This window comes from Microcaecilia unicolor, chromosome 3 (assembly GCF_901765095.1).
Source record: "Microcaecilia unicolor chromosome 3, aMicUni1.1, whole genome shotgun sequence".
NCBI lineage: Eukaryota > Metazoa > Chordata > Amphibia > Gymnophiona > Siphonopidae > Microcaecilia > Microcaecilia unicolor.
In genome coordinates, this window is record NC_044033.1 from 429,564,707 (window position 1) to 429,588,272 (window position 23,566).

General features: G+C 41.7%; 1 long non-coding RNA gene across 1 annotated transcript; it reads right to left on the reverse strand.

Moving 5' to 3' along the window:
* Window positions 1-14,878: 14,878 nt before the first annotated feature.
* LOC115465190 lies at window positions 14,879-17,982 on the reverse strand. Its single transcript, XR_003941350.1, has 3 exons — window positions 17,972-17,982; window positions 16,596-16,599; window positions 14,879-15,017 (listed from the first exon to the last, which is right to left on the reverse strand). It is a non-coding gene; the product is annotated as an uncharacterized LOC115465190 (long non-coding RNA).
* Window positions 17,983-23,566: the final 5,584 nt, after the last annotated feature.

Sequence of the window (23,566 nt, forward strand, 5' to 3'; positions counted from 1 at the left end):
TAAAGCTTTGCCATCTGATATTCAGCCAGTGGTGGTCAGTGTTTTTTAACACCTACCATCACCAGATAGATTAACTCCAGATATTCCATGCCAGGCCATGTGTGGGCATTGGCACTGAATATCAGGGGCTAAATCTGGTGGGGCTGGCCTCCGAAGCTTATGTGGGTACCTGCCAATATTTAGTCAAGGCCAGCATAAAGCAGTTATGCAGGATCTGGCTGTATATTGGCCAGGACTCGTATAACTAGATTTTACTTTCTAAGTTGCTTGATCCGCCTCCTTATCCCCCAAATGAGCCTCCCTCCTTCCTACCCCCTCCCCTGACCATGAGACTCAAAACTCCTCCTCCCCCCACAATGCCCCCCCCCCAACACCTTGGACTAGCCCTGGTGATCCTAGTGAGGGTGATGGGGGCATGACCGAAGCTCACTAGCTCCTCTCCCTTGGGGCTGCTATTGAAAAATGGCTGCCACCACCTCTTGCGTCAGCTCACAGTATTTACTGCAAGGCTGCCAGAAGAGGTTGTGACAGTGATTTTCCAATGGCAACTGCAAAGGGCAGGAACAAGTAGGCTTCAGTTCTGCCCCATTGCCCCACCAGGACCACTAGGGTTATCACCGGGGTTATCAGCTAAGTTGTCCTAAATTCACCCGGTTAGCTATGCAGGTCCTGGTATTCAATACTGCCTGCACCTGCAGAACCCTCAAATCTTCCCCAACGCTGCCCCTGACCTGACCACTATTTCTGAGGCTGGTCGTAAGGAACCTTTGGTTGAGCATTATATACAAAAGGGGCACTCCTTTGAAGACCTTACATACTGTGTGATAGGTTTTGGAAGGGGTGAAACGGAGGCCCCATAGAACATTTGAAAGCTAAGTGCTGGCTTAATATCCATAGTTTGGAAAACTTTGGAAAAGTTCATGATCAGTCCCATAAATATTGGGACATTATTCCACAATTAATGTTAAAAGTTTGTTGCACTTTAAGTGATTGCACTTTTTAAAAAAACAGAGTTTTAGCCCCTGATAGAAACAAACCACTGGTTAATATATTAAACCATGCTCTACCAAGGGTTGGAGTCCTTTGGTTTCTGAGGGCTTTTCTCCAACAAAACAAACATATCAGCATTGATTGAATGTTTTATACTAGTGCACATTGTTGCTTGTATTAGATTACCTGATTTGAGCACTAGTACCTATTGCGTTGTCTTGTTTATGTAAGAAATTCAGCATAGACACAGTATTTAAACATGTAAGTTGCCAAAAATTGGCCCTTTCACATGTGTGCACTGGCATGTCTATGTAAAAGCTGCTGAGTAATGCCACCCACATTTTTGAATTTGCTTTCTTGTAAAATGGCTATTCCTGTTCTATGTACAGGCAAATATATATATATGCATCCCTGAATGTCCTTAAACATATTTATAAAAGGCTCCAAATTCATTAGACAATTTGCAAAACAATGTGGAAATTGTGCATGTCCAGACTTGGCCATTCTATTACTGATCTAGATGCACTGTATAAAGTGGGACTTCATGTGTAGTAGATTGTTCTAGAATGTTCTAACATGTATTAGCATGTTCATTATCCCAACATCTCCCCTCCTAGGCCCCACACCCTTTCTCTGATGGTTAAAAAGTGCACTGCCAGTGAGCAACTTTCATCCTGGGAAATTTATTTAAGCAACTATTTGGGGATTTATACAAATTCCTTTGGAAACTGTGCTCTGAATGCGATGTTTTCATAGGTTTATTGAGATCAGCAAACCACCAAGCAACTGAGAAGAATGTGGGAGGGAAAAGTACTCTTGGTTTGGAAATAGAAATGCATGTTATTGGAGATATTAAATACGATGTCTGAAGCAATTTTATAGGTGGTAGGTTACTGACAAAACTCTGTTATATTGGGAAATTATGCTGTATGCTAAACCTTATTTTCCTCATTCAACTGAGATCTCACATTGGACATAAAACACTAATGGTAATATTTATACCAATCAAAAATGATGTGAGACTAGAGATGAGTTTTAGATGAAAAGTTAGCTTTTTTTTCTCTTTTTCATTTTTTAAGCTTTGGTTGCATTTCTTTCCTAGAGAATAAACATGTCAGTCTTATTATTATTAAAAATAACAGGCTATCATATACGAATCCATATGTTCTTGGCTCTGACAAATTCAGATTATCCACAAATGTACTGTGACTGGAGGTATTCACCGGTGTTAGAAAATGAATAACAAATACAACTATTTTCTTCTTCTCTTAAAACTTCTCTGAAAAGATGGTATATATTTCAATTGAACTCTGGACCTCAATCTGGGTAAAATAATTCATTATCAATCACTTTTATGCTCTATTTCTTTCCAGATTCAAATCTGAGCACTGTCAATTCTTTAGAACAAGAGAAAGAAAAATAAATCATTAAGCCATTGCTCATAGACTGTTCCTTTATCAACTCAAGATAAATCAAATATTTTGAAGATATTAGAAATTTAAATGTCTTTAACTTGTTCAGCTGACAAATGGATTTACCAAGTGGGGTGACTTTTTTTTGGTCATTTGATATCTTCAAGATCAACATGGCAATTCTATAACCAGACATCTGCAGTTACACCCGCCTTATACATATAAATGCTCCAATTAACACCATTTATGCTCTCAAATGCATTACGTGAAATAAGTTACGGTATAAATCGGTGATTCCCAAGTCTGTCCGGAAGTACCCCCTTCCCAGTTAGGTTTTCAGGATATCCACAATGAATATGCATGAGATTGAAGGCAGTATGTGCAAATCATTGTATGCATATCTTGTTCATGCATATTCATTGTGGATATCCTGAAAACCTGACTGGCAAGGGGGTACTCCAGGACCAACTTGGAAAACACTGGTGTAAATGCTGTAGGTCAGCCGTTCCCAACCCAGTCCTTGGGGCGTACTTATTCCCATCGGGAATGCAAATCTATCTCATGCATATTTATTGTGGATATCCTGAAAACCTGATGAGACTAGATGTAACCCGAGGACTGGGTTGGGAATGGTTACTCTAGTGTATAAGTGAAGTGGGTGAATATATAGGCTGAGTATGAGTGGGCAGTGCAAATGAGAAGGGAGAGAAGGGGGAGCAGGGGGGCAAAATTCCCCAGGCCCGGCCTCCATGAGGGGCCCAGATGCAGCGCCAGCAAGCTTCTTCCTGTTGCTTCCAGGTCTGTCCTCTCCTGCTCCTGTGTGCCGCCCAGGACCCAGATGATTGCATTAACGCAATATCATGTTAATGCACTCATCCGGTAGTGCAGGAGAGAACAGAGTGAGGGAGCAGACAGCATGGTGTGGGGGTGGCAGCCCGAGCTTGGGGGTGGAGGTGTGGCATGGCAGCAGCCCACATGGAGGGGGTTGGCATATGCGCAGTGGTCCAGTCCTGCCCTTGGCCTGGCTGTGTCTCTCAGCGGCCCTGTGAGTGGGCCATGGTTGTGGTGCAAACTTATGAGCATAACTTATAGACTACTATAGGCAGGATTGTGCTGATTACTCATCAAAAGTAATTAATTACAGTTACTGTTACTTCTCAGCTTAACGTAATTAGTTATGGTAATTAAGTTACCCTTCAAGGAAAATAATTAATTACCGATTACAGTTACCTGTTTAGAGTAATTAATTACTTTCCCTTACTGATACCACATTCATGTATACTAATAGTTTAACCTTTTTTGTGCACAACACGAATGGAGCAGTTGTATTCAATCAAACACATTTTAGTAAAAACAGATTTTAAATCAAGGGAATAAGTAATTAACAATTAACATATGTGAGGGATACAACACTACATGAGAATACAAATTAGGCAATTCCTAGTCTCTGTAGCTTTTGCTTCTAGGTGTCAAAATGTGCCCACCAGCACTAAAAATACCTGGCTTCAAAAGCAGTTTTTGATGCTGTGGATTCATTCATTACAATTATTTTTTGCTTCAGACACAATCGTACTGAAAAAGAAAAGGAAGCACTAAACCAATCAGAATTGAGTTATTTTAGCTGCTCCATTCCTTCTTGTGCTGCTACACTAAAGAATATGTGGGAAATCCACTAACACAAACTACTGTGAAACGTCTTTCTAGGCAGGATTCATTTATTAATAGCTGTGTATTTTGATATTAATTAGGCTGAAAATGGGACATGTCTCTGCTTTCGGAGGCAGCAAGCTCGCACACCTGAACCTGATCCCACAGCACAGCTATGGTCCCTGTACATATACTCTGAGCAGGGTGAAGTTGCCTGCTGTGGCAGGAGTACCAGGGAGCTTGGGAGAAAGTGAGTGGCAGTGACAGAAAGCAAGCTCGTCAGGTTCTGGCGAGATATCCCTTGCCTCCTTTTGGAAGAGGTCCAGATATTCCCTGTGAGGGCATCATAAGGAGATTCCCTTTCCTCCATTTATTGGCTCCTGCCCCCCCCCCCCCCCCCACCTCTGCACACACACACATCGCTTGTCCTCCCCACTTAAAGATGTAGGAGGTACAGCGGCCCTCAGGAAAGGTGAGCACGCTGGCAGAAGGGTTTGTCTAGATGTGGAAGTGAATGTTCACAGTGGCAGCTGGGAGTGCACTGGCAATGCCCATGAGTGACACAAATCATTATTTAAAATCCTATTACCTTTGCCAAGAAAAATTAAAAAGTCATGGGATAGGAGGAAATGTCTTTTTCTAGATTAGGATTTGGTTATTGGACAGAAAACAAAGGGTAGGGTTAAATGGTCATTTTTCTCAATGGAGTAGGGTAAATAATGGAGTGCCACAGGGATCTGTACTGGGACCGGTGCTATTTAACATATTTATAAATTATCTGGAAATTGGAATGATAAGTGAGGTGATTACATTTGCAAATGATACAAAACTATTCAAAGTTATCAAAACACCTGTGGACTGTGAAAACTTGCAGGAAGTCCTTAGAAAATTGCAAGACTGGGCATCCAATGGCAGATTAAATTTAATGTGGACAAATGCAAAGCAATGTACATTGGGAAGAATAATATGAATCATAAGTTACCTGATGCTAGGTTCCACCTTAGGAGTTAACACCCAAGAAAAAGGTCTAGGTGGCATTGTAGACAATAAGCTGAAATCTTCTGCCCAGTGTGCAGCAGTGGCCAAAAAAGCAAACAAGATGCTAGGAATTATTAGGAAAGGGATGGTAAATAAGACCAATAATATTATAATGCCTCTGTATTACTCTGTGGTGCAACCTCACCTTAAGTATTATGTTCAAGTCTGGTCACCGTATCTCAAAAACGTTACAGCTAAATTAGAAACTTTTAAAGAAGAGCAACCAAAACGATAAAGGGGATGGAACTCTTCTCGTATGAGGAAACATTAAAGAGGTTTGGGCTCTTCAGCTTGGAAAAGAGACGGTTGAGGGGGGATATGATTGAGGTCTATAAAAACCTGAGTGGTGTAGAACAGGTAAAAGTGAATCAATTTTTCACTCTTTCAAAAAGTAGAAAGACCAGGAGGCACTCAATGGAATTGCATTTAAATACTTTTAAAACAAATAAGAGGAAATATTGTTTCACTCAAAGAATAGTTAACCTCTTGAATTCATTGCTGGAGGATGTGGTAACAGCGGTTAGTGTATCTGGGTTTAAAAATGGTTTGTGGACAAGTTCCTGGAGGAAAAATCCATAGTCTACTATTGAGGTAGACATGGGGGAAGTCACTGCTTGCCCTAAGATGGGATGTTGCTACTATTTGAGTTTCTGCCAGGTACTTGTGACCTGGATTGGCCACTGTTTGAAACTGGATACTGGGCTATATGGACCATTGGTTTGACCCAGTAAGGCTATTCTTATGTTCTTACAGTTATAAGCTTGGTGATTACTGCAAGAAAGTAATTAACTACAGCAACACATTACAAGTAACACAATATCTCAAAAGCCTGTCTATAGGTTACTCATTATGTACGGCATACTTAGGCAAACCAATTTATATCAGCCACAGACTTTGAATAAGTGATTGTGCCTAAATGTAGACACACTGATGCTGACTTGAACTAGTACTCCATAACTGAATCTTGGTGCTAAGATTCCCTTATTGAATTGGTGCTCACTGTGCAGCATGGAGGTGCCCAAGTTATAGAATTGCTTATATGTCTATCCATCCATGTTTTGGTTCTCAAGCCATATTGTACAGCCTTCGGTGGTCATCTGGTCAGTTCGAGCACCTATTCGTGGCTTGGTCGTAACAAAAAAAGGACCAAGTAAAGTCGTCCAAGTGCTTGTCAGGGACACTCTTCTTTTTTCGATTATGGGTCGAGGACGCCCATATGCTAGGCACACGCAAGTCCCATCTTCTCTACACCTCCGGCACGCCCCCGGGTACTTTGGTCATCCCCTTGACGGAAAGCAGTTGGGGATGCCCAAAATCGTATTTCGTTTATGCCGATTTGGGCGAACCTGGGAGAAGTATGCCCATCTTCCGATTTGTGTCGAAAGATGGGCATCCTTCTCTTTCGAAAATAAGCCTGTTTATTTTAGATATTCAAATGTGTTTTTTGGAGGAAAAACAATTTGGCTTTATCCAGATGTTACCAAGTCAACTCAAGAACGGAGAAAATTGATTTGGGCAATGAGACAGGAAACATTGAATTTAGGGGAAACATTTTTTCTTGATTATCTATGTAAATGTTTGGTCCAATATGGAGAGACGAAATATACCTTTTACTCTCCTGAGCAATTGAAAGCTTTTCTTGATTTAAAAAAGATAAAATAATAATGTTAGAAATGGAAGAATAGGATAGGTAATCACATGTAATCTTTATGTTTGTACCTATTGCTATATATATAGTTGATATATATATTAGAATAATAATCTCCTATGATTTTGTCACGCTTCGTGAGAGATTGTGGTCTAAGAAAATTGATTCTATTTGTCTTTATGATATTTCATTCTATCTGTATTTGGTTTCTACTGTGTTTCTGAATAACAAGAGTATGCCTTATAAAAAATGTTGTAAATGTATAAATAAAATAATAATAAAAAAAGAAATAATTATTTCTAGGCACTGTTCTGTGCTTGGTACCCCCTTGAACTTCAGAAAAAGAAATAAGAAAGATTATGGCATGATACTTTCTAACCTGTGGTGAAACTTAGATATCAAGGGGTTCTTAGGGTGTATATTTAGCATGTGTATAATGAGCACATTAAGTATGTGTCAGAATGAATTAGTTGTATTTTGTGTGCACCTAAGGAACTTTTTGTACTGGTTAGATCTGTAACTTTGGAGCTTCTGGTAACTGGTTTGGATTACAGTCCTGTGGCCATCAGTTTGGTTCTGTTCTTTGAGAATAAGGTAAATTGCTTATGGGAGTCATTTAAGGTTAGCTCTGAGTTATGATTTCCTGAAGATTGAGTCATGTTAGATGGAGGTTCAAATAGTTTCATTAGATGATGTTTCTAAGGTAATTATGAATTTGAAATGTAAGCTTAATACGTTGGATCCATGTCCGTTTTGGTTGGTGTGTCAAAATAAGGAGTTTTTTTTAATTGGTCTTTACTTCAGTGGTGAATTCATCATTGCATTTGGGGATCTTACCTTCTTATTTATAGAAGGTTTTGGCTTATTCTTTACTTAAGAAGCTACAGTTATTTCTGATTATGTTATTGATCAGTTTCTAATCTTCCTTCTGTTAGCAAGTTTATTGAGGTTGTCAGAGTTTGGGAGGATAGCCAGGTCCTTGATACATTTCAGTGTGGTTTTTGCTGATGTGATAGTACAGAAATTATTTTGGCCTCTCTAGTTGATTCATGGCAATATGGCTTAGAGATGAGTCAGTTTTTCATCTTTTTGGGCACTGTTTCTGCTTCTAATATTGTTGAGAATGGTTTTGAAAAGGTTTCTTCATATTTGAGTGGATGGATGCAGTAGATTGAGTTGAATAATAGTTCCTCTGATTGGTATGAGATTAAAGATGAGGTGCCTTAGGACTCAATTGTATCTTTGGTCCTTTTAAATCTATTTCTCATTCTATTTGCACCATAATTGTACTCATGTAGTTAAGAGTTTACAATTTATGTGAGAAATAGTCATAATGTGATTCCTGTGACTTATCCAGCTGTGGTCTCCATCCAGTTGAATTTTTTTTTCCATGACTTCATAGTGGTTTACAATAAAACAAAGGCAAATTGCTGGAGAAAATAAATGGAGACCAAGAACTAGAAGGGAGAGCTAAAGAGAAAATGAAGAAAAACTAGAAGCAAGAGGGGAATGCTGAAGAGAAGAGGTGAGTTTTCAAGGCGGACTTGAATTTGGTAGAAGAGGATTCTGATCAGAGGAAGTGCATTCCATAATCTAGGACCAATATAGTTCAGAGTGGATGCACGTGTAGATCTAGTCTGATGAGAGAAGGAGGGGAAAGTTGGAGCAGGCAAGTTGTTGTAGAATGGAGGGAGCAAGAGGGAATATATAGGACGAGAAGACAGGAGAGGTAATCTGGAGCAGTCAGAAACCAGGGTTTGAATACTAAGGTTAAAATAGTCAAGACGAGTAATGACAAGAGAGAGAGGAGAAGGGCCCGTACTGATGGTAATTGAAAAGATGGAACGAATGGCTTGTATATGATAAAGTGAGGTTGGGACATCTACATTTAGGCATGAATTTTAGAAAAGGATCCGCCTTGCAAAATAAATGCCTGCAAGGACCTCTCTGTGGTGGTGACATCCAGCAGGAATACCCATTTTATAAATCCAGATGGGGAAAAAAAAAGACACAAATCACTTCCAAATATGGAAGCCTGACTTCTAGTGATAATAGTGCAATATTACTGTTAGAGGTTTTGGCAGCCATATAAAAGGGAACAAGATACCAGGGACCCCTGAAAAGGGGGAGAGGGAGGAGATCCCAGTTGCTTGAAGGTCACATTCAAGGGTCACTCAGGGGGATAGGCCTAAGGGAGGCTGCTATATACTGGGGGGGGTGAGGAGAGGGTTGGCCTTATCTACTGGGGGAGTGGGTTCTGCTGACAGAGCCTTGTTTGCCAGGATAAGAGGGTCAGATTATGCCAGAGTATCTTTGCTGGGATGGATGGTTGGGTTATGCTGGGGGGGGGGGCCTTGTCTGCAAGTATGGGGGGCCAGTATATGTTTGGGAGATGTTGCCTGCTACAGTAAGGATTCAGTTAATTGTTGGGGCGGGGGCAAGTGATAGAGTATTCTGTGTCTAAAATAGAGAATGCATGTTTTGTTTTTTTTTGTCATCCCACCTAGACCACCTCCTCTCTCTCTCTCTCCCCACACTCCCTTGTCATCTGGACACACTTGCTATCTTGACATTTGAAATCCCGTGTTCTAAAATGGCATTGAAATGTCTCCAGACATTTAAATGCTGCCATTTAGACATCAGGCTGCTTCTAAAATACGGGTCTTGGTGTGCTCTTAGACTCTCATGTACAGTTTAATTTGCACACTGTAAAATGATTAGGAATATTTCTGTTTGTTTCAAGTTATAGATTGTTAGGATATTTAGACACTATTTACCTTCCTTTGACTTTAGGACTATGTTGCAATTGTTAGTTCTTTGCTGTTTGGATTATTGCAATACATTGTTATGCAGTCTTCTGGCGTCACCTCTTAATTTTTGACAAATTGTGAAAACTTGATAGCTAGAGTATTAACCTGTTGTAATCTCTGTTATCATGTTTCACCTGAATTATCCCTCCCCTACTACTACTACTACTTAAAATTTCTAGAGCGATACTAGGGTTACGCAGCGCTGTACAGTTTAACAAAAAAGGACAGTCCCTGCTCAAAGGAGCTTACAATCTAATGGGCGAAATGTCAAGTTGGGGCAGTCTAGATTTCCTGAATAGAGGTATGGTGGTTAGGTGCTGAAGGCGACATTGAAGAGGTGGGCTTTGAGCAAGGCTTTGAAGATGGGCAGGGAGGGGACCTGGCGTATGGGCTCAGGGAGTTTATTCCAGGCATGGGGTGAGGTGAGGCAGAAAGGGCGGAGCCTAGAATTGGCGGTGGTGGAGAAGGGTACTGAAAGGAGGGATTTGTCTTGAGAGCGGAGGTTACGGGTAGGAATGTAAGGGGAGATGAGGGTAGAGAGGTAAGGAGGGGCTGCAGATCGAGTGCATTTGTAGGTTAATAGGAGAAGCTTAAACTGTATGCGGTACCTGATCAGAAGCCAGTGAAGTGACTTGAGGAGAGGGGTGATATGAGTGTATCGGTCCAGGTGGAAGATAAGACGTGCAGCAAAGTTCTGAACGGACTGAAGGGGGGATAGATGGCAAAGTGGGAGGCCAGTGAGGAGTAGGTTGCAGTAGTCAAGGCGAGAGGTAATGAGAGAGTGGATGAGAGTTTGGGTGGTGTGCTCAGAGAGGAAAGGGCGAATTTTGCTGATGTTATAGAGGAAGAAGCGACAGGTCTTGGCTAGCTGCTGGATATGCGCAGAGAAGGAGAGGGAGGAGTCGAAGATGACTCTGAGGTTGCGGGCAGATGAGATGGGGATGATGAGGGTGTTATCAACTGAGATACAGAGTGGAGGGAGAGGAGAAGTGGGTTTGGGAGGGAAAACAATAAGCTCGGTCTTGGCCATGTTCAGTTTCAAGTGGCTGTTGGACATCCAGGCCGCAATGTCGGATAAGCAGGCCAATACTTTGGCCTGGGTTTCTGCAGTGATGTCTGGTGTGGAGAGATAACGCTGGGTGTCATCAGCATAAAGATGATATTGGAAACCATGAGAGGAGATTAGGGAGCCCAGGGAGGAGGTGTAGATTGAAAAAAGAAGGGGTCCAAGGACAGATCCCTGAGGAACTCCAACAGAGAGCGGGATGGGGGTGGAGGAAGAACCATGAGAATGTACTCTGAAGGTACGGTGGGAGAGATAAGAGGAGAACCAGGAGAGGACAGAGCCCTGGAACTCAAATGAGAACAGTGTGGTGTACAGTGGGGGACAATGTATTTTGGGTGGGTATCGGAGGGCTCAGGGGACAAGATAAGGGAACAAAGGTGAGATGCGTACCTGGGATCATTTTTATGAAGTACACTGACGTGCCCTCTAGGGTGCCCATTGCTCTCCTAGGATGTCTGGGGGAGCAGTCTGCTAAAAATGCTGGATCCTCCTACATCAAAATGGCATGAATCTCTATGTTTTGCACGTATTCATTTTTTTTTTTAATGGGCCAAAAAACAAAATGTCTAAACACAAAACCTTGTTCAAAACAGTATTTTCTAAAACAAAATAGTCGTTTTTCTTTGTTGAAAATGACCTTCTTTCCTATTTGGATTTTGGATGTTTTGTGCAAGGTGTGCAAAATCAGACTTAGACATCATATCGAAAATGCCCTCTATGTCTTATACTGATCCAGAGCTTCTCCATTCATGAATCCAAAACACCAAACTGAGCTGAGCTGATTAATTTTCTCTCTATATGGCCAATAACAGGCTCTGTGTTTATTAGTATACTGTCTGGTATCTATTATAATATCTGCACATGTGAGATTGTTTATTCTTGGTTTCATCGTGCAGTGAATTTGTAGTACTCCTGTTTATTACATTATTTATGAGACTTTATTACATTATTTATAAGACACCAGCAGGCTTATTTTCGAAAGAGAAGGGCACCCATCTTTCGACACAAATCAGAAGATGGGCGTCCTTCTCACAGGGTCGCCCAAATCGGCATAATCGAAAGCCTATTTTGGGCATCATCAACTGCTTTCCATCACGGGGACGACCAAACTTCACGGGGGCATGTCGGAGGTGTAGCAAAGGCGAGACTGCAGCGTGCCTAACACATGGGTGTCCTCGACCGATAATGGAAAAAAGAAGGGCGTCTCTAACAAACACTTGGATGACTTTATCTGGTCCTTTTTTTTCTTACGACCAAGCCACAAAAATGTGCCCTAAATGACCAGATGACCACCGGAGGGAATCAGGGATGACCTCTCCTTACTCCCCCAGTGGTCACTAGCCCCCTCCCACCCTCAAACGAAATTTTTAAAATATTTTTCCAGCCTCTATGCCAGCCTCAGATATCATACTCAGCTCCATGACAGCAGTATGCGGGTTTTTGGAGCAGTTTTAGTGGGTGCAGTGCACTTCAGGCAGGCGGACCCAGGCCCATCCCCCACTATCTGTTACACTTGTGGTGGTAAATATGAGCCCTTCAAAACCCACCAGAAACCCACTGTACCCACATGTAGATGCCCCCCTTCACCCCTTAGGGCTATGGTAGTGGCGTACAGTTGTGTTGAGTGGGTTTTGGGGGGATTTGGGGGGCTCAGCACACAAGGTAAGGGAGCTATACACCTGGGAGCAATTTCTGAAGTCCACTGCAGTGCCCCCTAGGGTGCCCGGTTGGTGTCCTGGCATGTCAGGGTGACCAGTGCACTACGAATGCTGGCTCCTCCCACGACCAAAGGGCTTGGATTTGGTCATTTTTGAGATGGGCGTCCTCGGTTTTCATTATCACCGAAAATCAAGGACGACCATCTCTAAGGTCAACCTAAATTTCGCGATTTGGGCATCCCCAACCATGTTATCGAAACGAAAGATGGACGCCCATCTTGTTTTGATAATACGGGTTTCCCCGCCTCTTCGCCGGGATGTCCTGCAAGGATGTCCTCAGGAAAACTTGGGCGCCCCTTTTGATTATGCCCCTCCACGTCAACCAGGGCTCTCCTGAATAATATTTTTAACTTTATTAATACTATACATCATGTTATCTCTCTGCTTTTGTTATGTATCTTGCTCTTATGAGGTAACCTAATTCTCTATTGGGCTCATTTTCGAAAGAAAATGATGCCCATCTTTCGATATAAATTGGAAGATGGACGTCCTTCTCCCAGGGACGTCCAAATCGATATAATCGAAACCCGTCGCAAGGATGGCCAAAGTTCAAGGGGGCATGTCGGAGGTGTAGCGAAGGCAGGACTTGGGCATGCCTATCACTTGGACATCCTTGACCCATAATTGAAAAAAACAAGGACATCCCTGATGAACACTTGGACGTTTTCACCCGGACCTGTTTTTCTTACGACTAAGGCACAAAAAGGTACCCAAAATGACCACATGACCACCGGAGAGAATTGGGGATGACCTCCCATTACTCCCCCAGTGGTCACTAACCCCCCACCATCCTCAAAAAACATCTTTCAAAATATGTCATGCCAGCCTCTATGCCAGCCTCAGATGTCATAATCAGGTCCGTGACAGCACATGCAGGTCCCTGGAGCAATTTTAGTGGGTACTGCAGTGCACTTCAGACAGGCGGACCCAGCCCCCCCCCCCCCCCCACCTGTTACATTTGTGGAGGAAAAAGCGAGCCCTCCAAAACCCACCAGAAACCCACTGTACCCACATTTAGGTGCCCCCCTTCACCCATAAGGACTATGGTAGTGGTGTACAGTTCTGGGTAGTGGGTTTTGGGGGGGGTGGGGGGCTCAGCACACAAGGTAAGGGAGCTATGTACCTGGGAGCAATTTATGAAGTCCACTGCAATGCCCCCTAGGGTGCCCAGTTGGTGTCCTGACATGTCAGGAGGACCAGTGCACTACAAATGCTGGCTCCTCCCATGACCAAATGGCTTGCATTTAGTCATTTTTGACATGGACATCTTTTATTTATTTATTTGTTGCATTTGTACCCCACATTTTCCCACCTATTTGCAGGCTCAATGTGGCTTACATAGTATCGTGAGGTGTTAGCCACCTCCGGTGATGAAACAAATACAGAGTGATCATTAGGCATATCTTTGGTTTCAAAAATCACAGAAAGTCAGAAACGTCCATGTCTACGGATGTCCAAATCTAGGGATGTCCCAATTTAAGGATTTGGATGTCCCTATTTAAGGATTTGGATGTCCCTGACGGTATTTTCAAAACAAAAGATGGACATCCATCTTGTTTCGTAAATATGGGTTTCCCCCGCCCCTGGATTTCGTCATTTTGTAAGGACGTCCAAATCGCAACTTAGACATCCCTTTCGAAAATGCCCCTCTTTATCTGTTAGTTGGCGGGCATTCTTTCTCAGTGCGTTGCCACAAGCATGAGTCAATGGGAAGTTCATAAACATTACTTATCTCCAAATGGAGTTATTTTTGCATAGATTATATTTGATATTTTTGTTCTGTTCTTTGCTTATCTTGGTGTCAAATCAATGGACCTCATGATTGCACTCAGATGATATACTCCTTTCAGAGCAGATTCCAGGGAGACTTTATTTTTTTCTAGATGATATCCTTGAAATTTGCCTCCTGGAATGTCTTTGGTCTAAATAATGTAATCAAAAGATGTAAGGTGTCAGATTATGTCTTTTCTAAACACATTGATATCTTATTACTGCAAAAGACACACTTAAATGTAGTGCTACTACTAATCAATTCTATAGTGTTACTAGATGTACATAGTACATGCAGGTACTTTCTCTGTCCCTACAGGGCTAACAATCTAGTTTCTTGTAGCAGGGGTAATGGAGGGTTAAGTGACTTGTCCAACATCACAAGGAGCTACAGTAGGACTTGACCTCAGGTTGCCAGGATCAAAGCCTGCTGCACTAACCATTAGGACACTCCTCCATTCTAGATAGCTGTTCTAAAATTAATTTCCCTTGGTCTGGTATGCACGTATATTCCCCATGATGCTCTAAAAAGACAGGTGTCTTATCATTAAGAAAAAAAAATACAAATGGGTGATAGTTGTTTTCCAATTTAGTCCCATAACTATGTCTCTTCTAAATCTTTATGCCCCCAATGTGGACTCCTCTGCTTTTATATACTATATCAGGAATGTCCTCCTTGAATATAGTTCTCACCCTTTCATAATAGGAGATGCTAAAGATGAGGCTCAATTTACATAGATACAATTTTAACATTCCAATGCCAACAAGGCCACCTCTGTGGGACAGCACTTGACAAAATTAGAACACTGCATCAATGATCTTATGGTAAGAATACTAAAAGGAAATATTAAGACAATCTAGGAATGTTAGATCTTTGAAGTCAAAATGATAAAATATTTTGACACCCACCAGACAGGTCTCAACAAAGATTTGGGTTTCATGGCCCATTATAAAAACCATAAAATTTGATTGTTTTGTCACCCTCTTATCAATCCATCTCTCCCTGACTCTCATCCATCCACCTTTCCCTGTTTCTCACCTAACCTACCCTTCTCTCTTCCTATGAGACTGTCATTGGAATGCTTTTGTGTTTCACTTATATATTTTGATATTTGTCAACATTTGCTTATTTCTGATCTGAAGATGTAGGGTTACCTTCGAAAGCTAATTGAAAGATGTATTATGTTAGTCTAATAAAAAAGGTATCATCTTATTTTCTTTTCTATGTTTTGATTTATTTCTATAAAAGTGGACTAACATGGCTACCACACCACTTTACTGGTTATCATATAAATTGGGACAAATCAGAAGTCATGCCACTCAATGATAACACCCCATAAACTGATGTTGGCCCCTCAGAGCTTAAATGGTCTTCTACTCATCTAAAATATCTAGATGTCCTTTCTTGACAAACATCATGATCACCTTATGGACATAAATCTTTCTGCTATATCTTCAAAGGTTTATAAATTTATACATCAATGGTCACCAAAGTCACTTTCTTGGTGGGGTAAGCTGGAAGCAATAAGATGACCATTATGCCTATTGTCAGCTTTTACCTTTCTGGCATTCCTTTCTTTCTATTAAAAAAAAAAATAATAAATCCATGATATCAGGATATTTATGAAGTAATAAACCTGCTAGGATCTCCCTAAATACCCTGAAATCCTCTAAAGCAGACAAGGGAGTCTGTTTCCCAGATTTTTTCATATCACATTGCAGCTTTCCTTCATTATGGGCCCTTTTGGTTATCTCAACCCACTGATACCTCTTTCTGCCCGTCTTGGATCCAAATAGAATAAGACTTAGTTTACCCTATCCCTCTTAATAGGCTTCCACATGCACCTAAACACTCAGTTCAGTGTAAATCTAACATCATTCAGACCACCTTACATGCTATTCATATTCTTGACTCCATTTTCACAGAAAATAGGTGGTTCACTCTATCTGCTCCTTTATGGAATAATGTCCAAATTTTAATTGACCGTCTTCCCATTTATTGCCATTCTTGGTCCATTAGAGGAATAAATACTCTAGTGCATGTGACACAAAATAACTCCAACTCTCCTTTTCCCAATTAATGCTTAAATATCAATTACCAAGCCAGTGGCATAGGAAGGGGGGGCGGTGGGGCGGCTCACTGGTTCCCTGCTCTTTCTGCCCTGGAACAGGTTACTTCCTGTTCCGGGGCAGAGAAAGCAGGGAAGCAGCAGAGCCGAAGCAGCTCCCAGTGACGTGCACTGGGGGCGGATCGGCCCTCCCGCCTGCCCCCTGCTGAAAGGTAGGGTGCATTTCGGGGGGGGGGGGGAATGCTCCAGAGGAGGAGTACGCCATGCCCTGCACCCGGGGGGGCGCAGCGCCCTGTACCCGGGGGGGGGGGTGCGCAGCGGAGACCCGCCCCGGGTGTCAGGCACTCTCGCTACGGCACTGTACCAAGCACAGGATTTTATGCATGGCATCAACTGAAACTTTGCATAACTTCCACTTTCAGATCACTTTCCTCATTACCATCATCCTCTGAGTTACTCAAATTATGTCTTATTGGTAATATTCAAAGTCATATCACTTCTCTATTTTATAAAATCTTAAGAATTACGAAATATCCACTTAGGAACTCTATCACTTCATTATTGATGGAAGATACCTCCTGGACAGGAGATGCCCCACAATGGAACAAGTTTTTTTAATCATGTTGTTCGCCCATCCGCTTCTACTAGCGTCATGCAATCACTTTACTTTGTACTTCACAAAGCTATTTGGACACCTAGTAGATTGGAATGTTTGTACGTTTGGGAAGCTTGCCAGGTGCCCTTGGCCTGGATTGGCCGCTGTCGTGGACAGGATGCTGGGCTCGATGGACCCTTGGTCTTTTCCCAGTGTGGCATTACTTATGTACTTATGTACTATATTACACAGGGCCGACCTTAATCCAGTTAACTTCTGTTGGCATTGTAATGCCTATCTAGGAGATTTAATGCATATGCATTTTAGTTGCACATGTATCCAATTTTTTGGCCCTCTGTCTGGTCTATTATACAACATATATTGCCAATTATATCCCCTCTATCTTCAAATTTGATAGTGTTTCGATCATTAGCTCTTAATGACTGATTATCTCCTTGGCAATCTAAGCTACTGGATATTCTAATTGCACTTACTATTCAAATGATTTTACATAACTGGAAATCTACTGCTTCATTAAATGTCGCGTTCTGGTGGTCAGCAGTTCTGATGATTCACAAATATGAATGCAAAGCCACTGAATTTTCTAATTGGGCAGCAGTGATTGACAAAGTTTGGTCCCCCGTACCCCCACCTTTCTAACTTGATTTGACATTTCAGGTCTTTTAAATAGAATAATGTTGTTGCGTTGGTTTATTAACCAAATATACCCATTTTGTGCTTTTTATAGGTCTTCTTGTCTTTCAAGGTTTAATTCTAATATTATATTTCTGAGTGCATAGATTCTGCTTAGTTTTGGTGTTATATATGCAATGATAATTCATTTATTGCACTTTATCATTTTGATTTCTTTTTCACATACTCCATGTACTCTTGTTTGAGTTATTTGAGACATTTTGATGATTATTGTATATTTTCTGTTTTCTGTTCTTTGTTAACAACATTTCAATAAAAAGTATGTGAACTTAAAAATAAAAATCCAACTTCATACTATGCAGTAGTGGTGTATATAAATGGTAGAGAAAAAGTGCTACTGTTTATCTTAATACATATGCAGTGTATTTTAAAATCACTGGGCACATTTGTCACATTTTACTGAAAAGACTCATTAAAATGAATGAAGATGACTCACTATTTACTGGCTAGAACCACCTGTTCAATGGCCAACCATATTGCGAATAAAACAATACTATCAGACTATTATATCACAGTTCCACAAAAAAAAGAAAGAAAATGAAAACACTTTTGTTTGATTCATTCCAATAATATTTCCAAACTTTTTTGACACGAGCAAACAATGCAGCTAGCTTTCTAAGCACAACAAATCACCATATTTCTCAGGCAAATCACCTCCTTGCCTTTTATAGTTCTGTAGAACCAGACTATAATTGTGCATATTGACCTCAATCGTTATTTTCGCACCGTGCATAGTTCAATTCTGCTTTCCTCTGTCTTCTAGGTAAAGTATTTAAGGAATCATTATGGCCAAGCAGGCTTAGATCCTGTGTTTTATTTTCTATGGAGAGTTGGAATGAATCCTACTTCTAAAATCCAACTGTTTTCTAAACATTTGACAATCTGAAGGAGCTCAGAATCTGCAGTACTAGAGTAGACAAAATCTGAACATGTTGGGTGGATTTGAATTTCTTTATCTGCTGTTGCATTCTATAAATATAGAAATGTGAAATCCATGTATTTTTATGAAATATTCACACTTCCTTGAATAATCATTGTCTCATGTGGCATTTGAGAGCATACAGGTGTGCCTTGTTTTATTTAATCCAAAATGTATTGTGAATTTCCTTTTTAACACCCGTGGTGTTTTTTTAAGGAATATGGATTGTGACAAATTGGTCACCTGATTGGGATAGGATTACAACAAGGAAATACAAGGGGAATGATTTTCTTGGCGGCAACTGTAACCACAATGTCATTAAATGAAAACTAAAATCCAGGGCAATTCATTAACTGGGTACATGCAGTGTGTATAAGTGCTGTCTGGCACTTATATAAGCCTGTAAGTGCAATACACACAATTCTGTAATGAAGCATGTAAGTGCCTTAGCATGTAACAGCAAGTTGGACGTACATGGGAGTGGTGCATGGGAGTGGCATGGGCATGCCTCCGACTCATACAGGTAGCTCATAGAATACTATAAGATATGCATGTCACTCACAACATTTCAGCATGCTGTTTACATATGCCATTGAAATGGTATAAGCAGACAAATCAAAATGTCAGCGGGCCAATGCCAACTTATGTTTGTAGTCTTAAATGGTATCTTGGAGCCCAGCTGTTGTTATAGAATTAGCACTCAGAGAGCATGGCATTGAGGCACCTACATTGTGATGCCCAGTTAAAGAATTGCCTCCTAAGCATTCAGATTTAGGGCTAGCCTGTTTATTATCTCCAGAACATTATAGAACCATAGAAGTTCACTGCAGGACAAGAGTCACAATTAAGGGGCCTATTTACTAGAGTGCACTAAGCAGTTAAAAGGTAATTATATAATTGGATGCATGTAGTTCTGCATACCTTGCAAATGGAAAAGTGCATAAGTACTATAGTGAGAAACTGCAAGGGGGCATATTTGCAGGGAATGCATGGGAGTGCCATAGGTGGGGCCACCAATTAAGCACACAATATATAGCATACTGCAAGTTATGCACCTTGCATGGTGCACTTGGGTGTGTCCATTTATGTCTACCATTGACCTGGCATAAGTACATAAGTACATAAGTACATAAGTAGTGCCATACTGGGAAAGACCAAAGGTCCATCTAGCCCAGCATCCTGTCACCGACAGTGGCCAATCCAGGTCAAGGGCACCTGGCACGCTCCCCAAACGTAAAAACATTCCAGACAAGTTATACCTAAAAATGAGGAATTTTTCCAGTCCATTTAATAGCGGTCTATGGACTTGTCCTTTAGGAATCTATCTAACCCCTTTTTAAACTCCGTCAAGCTAACCGCCCGTACCACGTTCTCCGGCAATGAATTCCAGAGTCTAATTACACGTTGGGTGAAGAAAAATTTTCTCCGATTCGTTTTAAATTTACCACACTGTAGCTTCAACTCATGCCCTCTAGTCCTAGTATTTTTGGATAGCGTGAACAGTCGCTTCACATCCACCTGATCCATTCCACTCATTATTTTATACACTTCTATCATATCTCCCCTCAGCCGTCTCTTCTCCAAGCTGAAAAGCCCTAGCCTTCTCAGCCTCTCTTCATAGGAAAGTCGTCCCATCCCCACTATCATTTTCGTCGCCCTTCGCTGTACCTTTTCCAATTCTACTATATCTTTTTTGAGATACGGAGACCAGTACTGAACACAATACTCCAGGTGCGGTCGCACCATGGAGCGATACAACGGCATTATAACATCCGCACACCTGGACTCCATACCCTTCCTAATAACACCCAACATTCTATTCGCTTTCCTAGCCGCAGCAGCACACTGAGCAGAAGGTTTCAGCGTATCATCGACGACGACACCCAGATCCCTTTCTTGATCCGTAACTCCTAACGCGGAACCTTGCAAGACGTAGCTATAATTCGGGTTCCTCTTACCCACATGCATCACTTTGCACTTGTCAACATTGAACTTCATCTGCCACTTGCACGCCCATTCTCCCAGTCTCGCAAGGTCCTCCTGTAATCGTTCACATTCCTCCTGCGACTTGACGACCCTGAATAATTTTGTGTCATCGGCGAATTTAATTACCTCACTAGTTATTCCCATCTCTAGGTCATTTATAAATACATTAAAAAGCAACGGACCCAGCACAGACCCCTGCGGGACCCCACTAACTACCCTCCTCCACTGAGAATACTGGTCACGCAATCCTACTCTCTGCTTCCTATCTTTCAACCAGTTCTTAATCCATAATAATACCCTACCTCCGATTCCATGACTCTGCAATTTCTTCAGGAGTCTTTCGTGCGGCACTTTGTCAAACGCCTTCTGAAAATCCAGATATACAATATCAACCGGCTCCCCATTGTCCACATGTTTGCTTACCCCCTCAAAAAAATGCATTAGATTGGTGAGGCAAGACTTCCCTTCACTAAATCCGTGCTGACTTTGTCTCATCAGTCCATGTTTTTGTATATGCTCTGCAATTTTATTCTTAATAATAGCCTCCACCATCTTGCCCGGCACCGACGTCAGACTCACCGGTCTATAATTTCCCGGATCTCCTCTGGAACCTTTCTTAAAAATCAGAGTAACATTGGCTACCCTCCAGTCTTCCGGTATTACACTCGATTTTAGGGACAGATTGCATATTTCTAACAGTAGCTCCGCAAGTTCATTTTTTAGTTCTATTAATACTCTGGGATGAATACCATCAGGTGTAGCAATGTAGGTTTAGGCTACTATTCCATAACAGAATCTGGGCACCCAGATGTTGTTATAAGAGCATATGCATTGACATAGTGGGACAGACCAAAGGTCCATCAAGCTCAGTATCCTGTTTCCAGCAGTGGCCAATCTCGGTCACAAGAACCTGCCAAGATCCCAGAACAGTAGAATAGATTTTATGCTGCTTATCCTAGAAATACTGGAAGCAGTGAATTTTCCCAAGTCCATCTTAATAATGACTTATGGACCTTTCTTGTAGGAACATTTTTTTAAATCCTGCTAAGCTAACTGCCTTTACCACATTCTCTGGCAACAAATTCCCGAGTTTAATTACATGCTGAGTGAAGAAATATTTTTCCTGATTTGTTCTGAATTTACTACTTAGTAGATTCATTGTGTACCCCCTAATCCTAGTATTTTTGGAAAAAGTAAACAAGTGATTCATGTCTACCATTCCACTCAGTATTTTATAAACCTCTATCATATCTCCCCTCAGCCGTCTCTTCTCCAAGTAGAAGATCCCTAGCTTCTTTAGCCATTCCTGATAGGGAAGTCACCCCATCCCCTTTATCATTTTTACCGCCCTTCTCTGTATCTTTCCTAATTCCACTATATCTTTTTTGAGATGCAGTAGCCAGAATTGCACACAGTATTTAGGGTGCAGTTGCACCATGGAGCGAAACAAGGGCATTATAACATTCTCATTTTTGTTTTCCATTTCTTTCCTAATAATTTCTATTTGTTTTCTAAGCTGCCACTGCACACTAAGCAGAGGGTTTCAACATATCATTAATGATGACACCTAGATCATTTTCCTGGCAGTGACTCCTAAAGTGGAACCTCGCATTACATAACTATAGTTCGGGTTCATCTTTCCCACATGCAACACTTTGCACTTCCTCACATTAAACATAATCTATCATTTGTATGCCCAGTCTCCCAGTCTTGTATGGTCATCTAGAAATTTTTCACAATCCTCTTGTGAATGAACAACTTTGAATAACTTTCAGGCTTATTTTCGAAAGTGATCGCCGGCCATTTCCCGACATAAATCGAGAGATGGCCGGCGATCTCTCAAAAGCAGCGAAATCGGTATAATCGAAAGTGGCTTTTTTGACAGCATCACCACTTTCAGGGGGCGTGCCAGCGGCGTAGCGAAGGTGGGACATGGGCGGGCATGGGTGTGGCTACCAGATGGCCGCCTTTCGCAGATAATGGAAAAAAAGCGTTGTTAAGCAGTATTTTGCTGCGTATACTTGGTCCTTTTATTTTCATGACCAAGCCTCAAAAAGGTGCCCCACCTGACCAGATGACCACCGGAGGGAATGGGGGATGACCACCGGAGGGAATGGGGGATGACCACCCCTTACTCCCCCAGTGGTCACCAACCCCCTCCCACACTAAAAAAAATACAAATCAAAACCTTTTTTTACCAGCCTGTATGCCAGCCTCAAATGTCATACCCAGCTCCCTGACAGCAGTATGCAAGTCCCTGGAGCAGTTTTTAATGGGTGCAGTGCACTTCAGGCAGGCGGACCCAGGCCCATCCCCCCCCTACCTGGTAAATGTAAATCCCTCCAATCCCCCCCAAAACCCACTGTACCCACATGTAGGTGCCCCCCTTCACCCATAAGGGCTATGGTAATGGTGTAGAGTTGTGGGGAGTGGGTTTGGGGGGATTTGGGGGGCTCAGCACCGAAGGTAAGGGAGCTATGCACCTGGGAGCTATTTGTGTATTTTTTTTAAATTTTTGACGTGCCCCCTAGGGTGCCCGGTTGGTGTCCTGGCATGTCAGGGGGACCAGTGCACTACAAATACTGGCTCCTCCCATGACCAAATGCCTTGGATTTCGCCGGGTTTGAGATGGCTGGCATTTTTTTTCCATTATCTCTGAAAAACAAAACTGGCAATCTGAAACCCGGCAAACTCTGGCATTTAACCTGGCTAAACCGTATTATCAGAAAAAAAGATGGCCAGTCATCTTTTTCGATAATACGGTTCCAGCCAGCTGTTGCGCCGCCGCCAAAATAGATCACCGGCGAAATAGTTCACCAGCGACGTTCGATTATGCCCCTCCACGTGTCATCAGAAAATTGAATTACCTCACTAGTTATTCCCAACTCATGATCATTTATAAATATGTTAAAAAGCAGCGGTCCAACACAGACCCTTGGAAAACCCACTATCTACCCTTCTCAATTGAGAATACTGACCATTTAACTCTACTTTCTGATTTCTTTTAACCAGTTTTTAATCAACAATAGGACATTACCTCCTACTTCATGATTTTCTAAGTTCCTCAGGCGTCTTTCATGAGGTACTTTGTCAAATGCCTTTTGAAAATCCAGGTACACTAATATCAACCAGCTCACCTTTATCCACATGTTTATTTACCCCTTGAAAGAAATGTAATCGATTG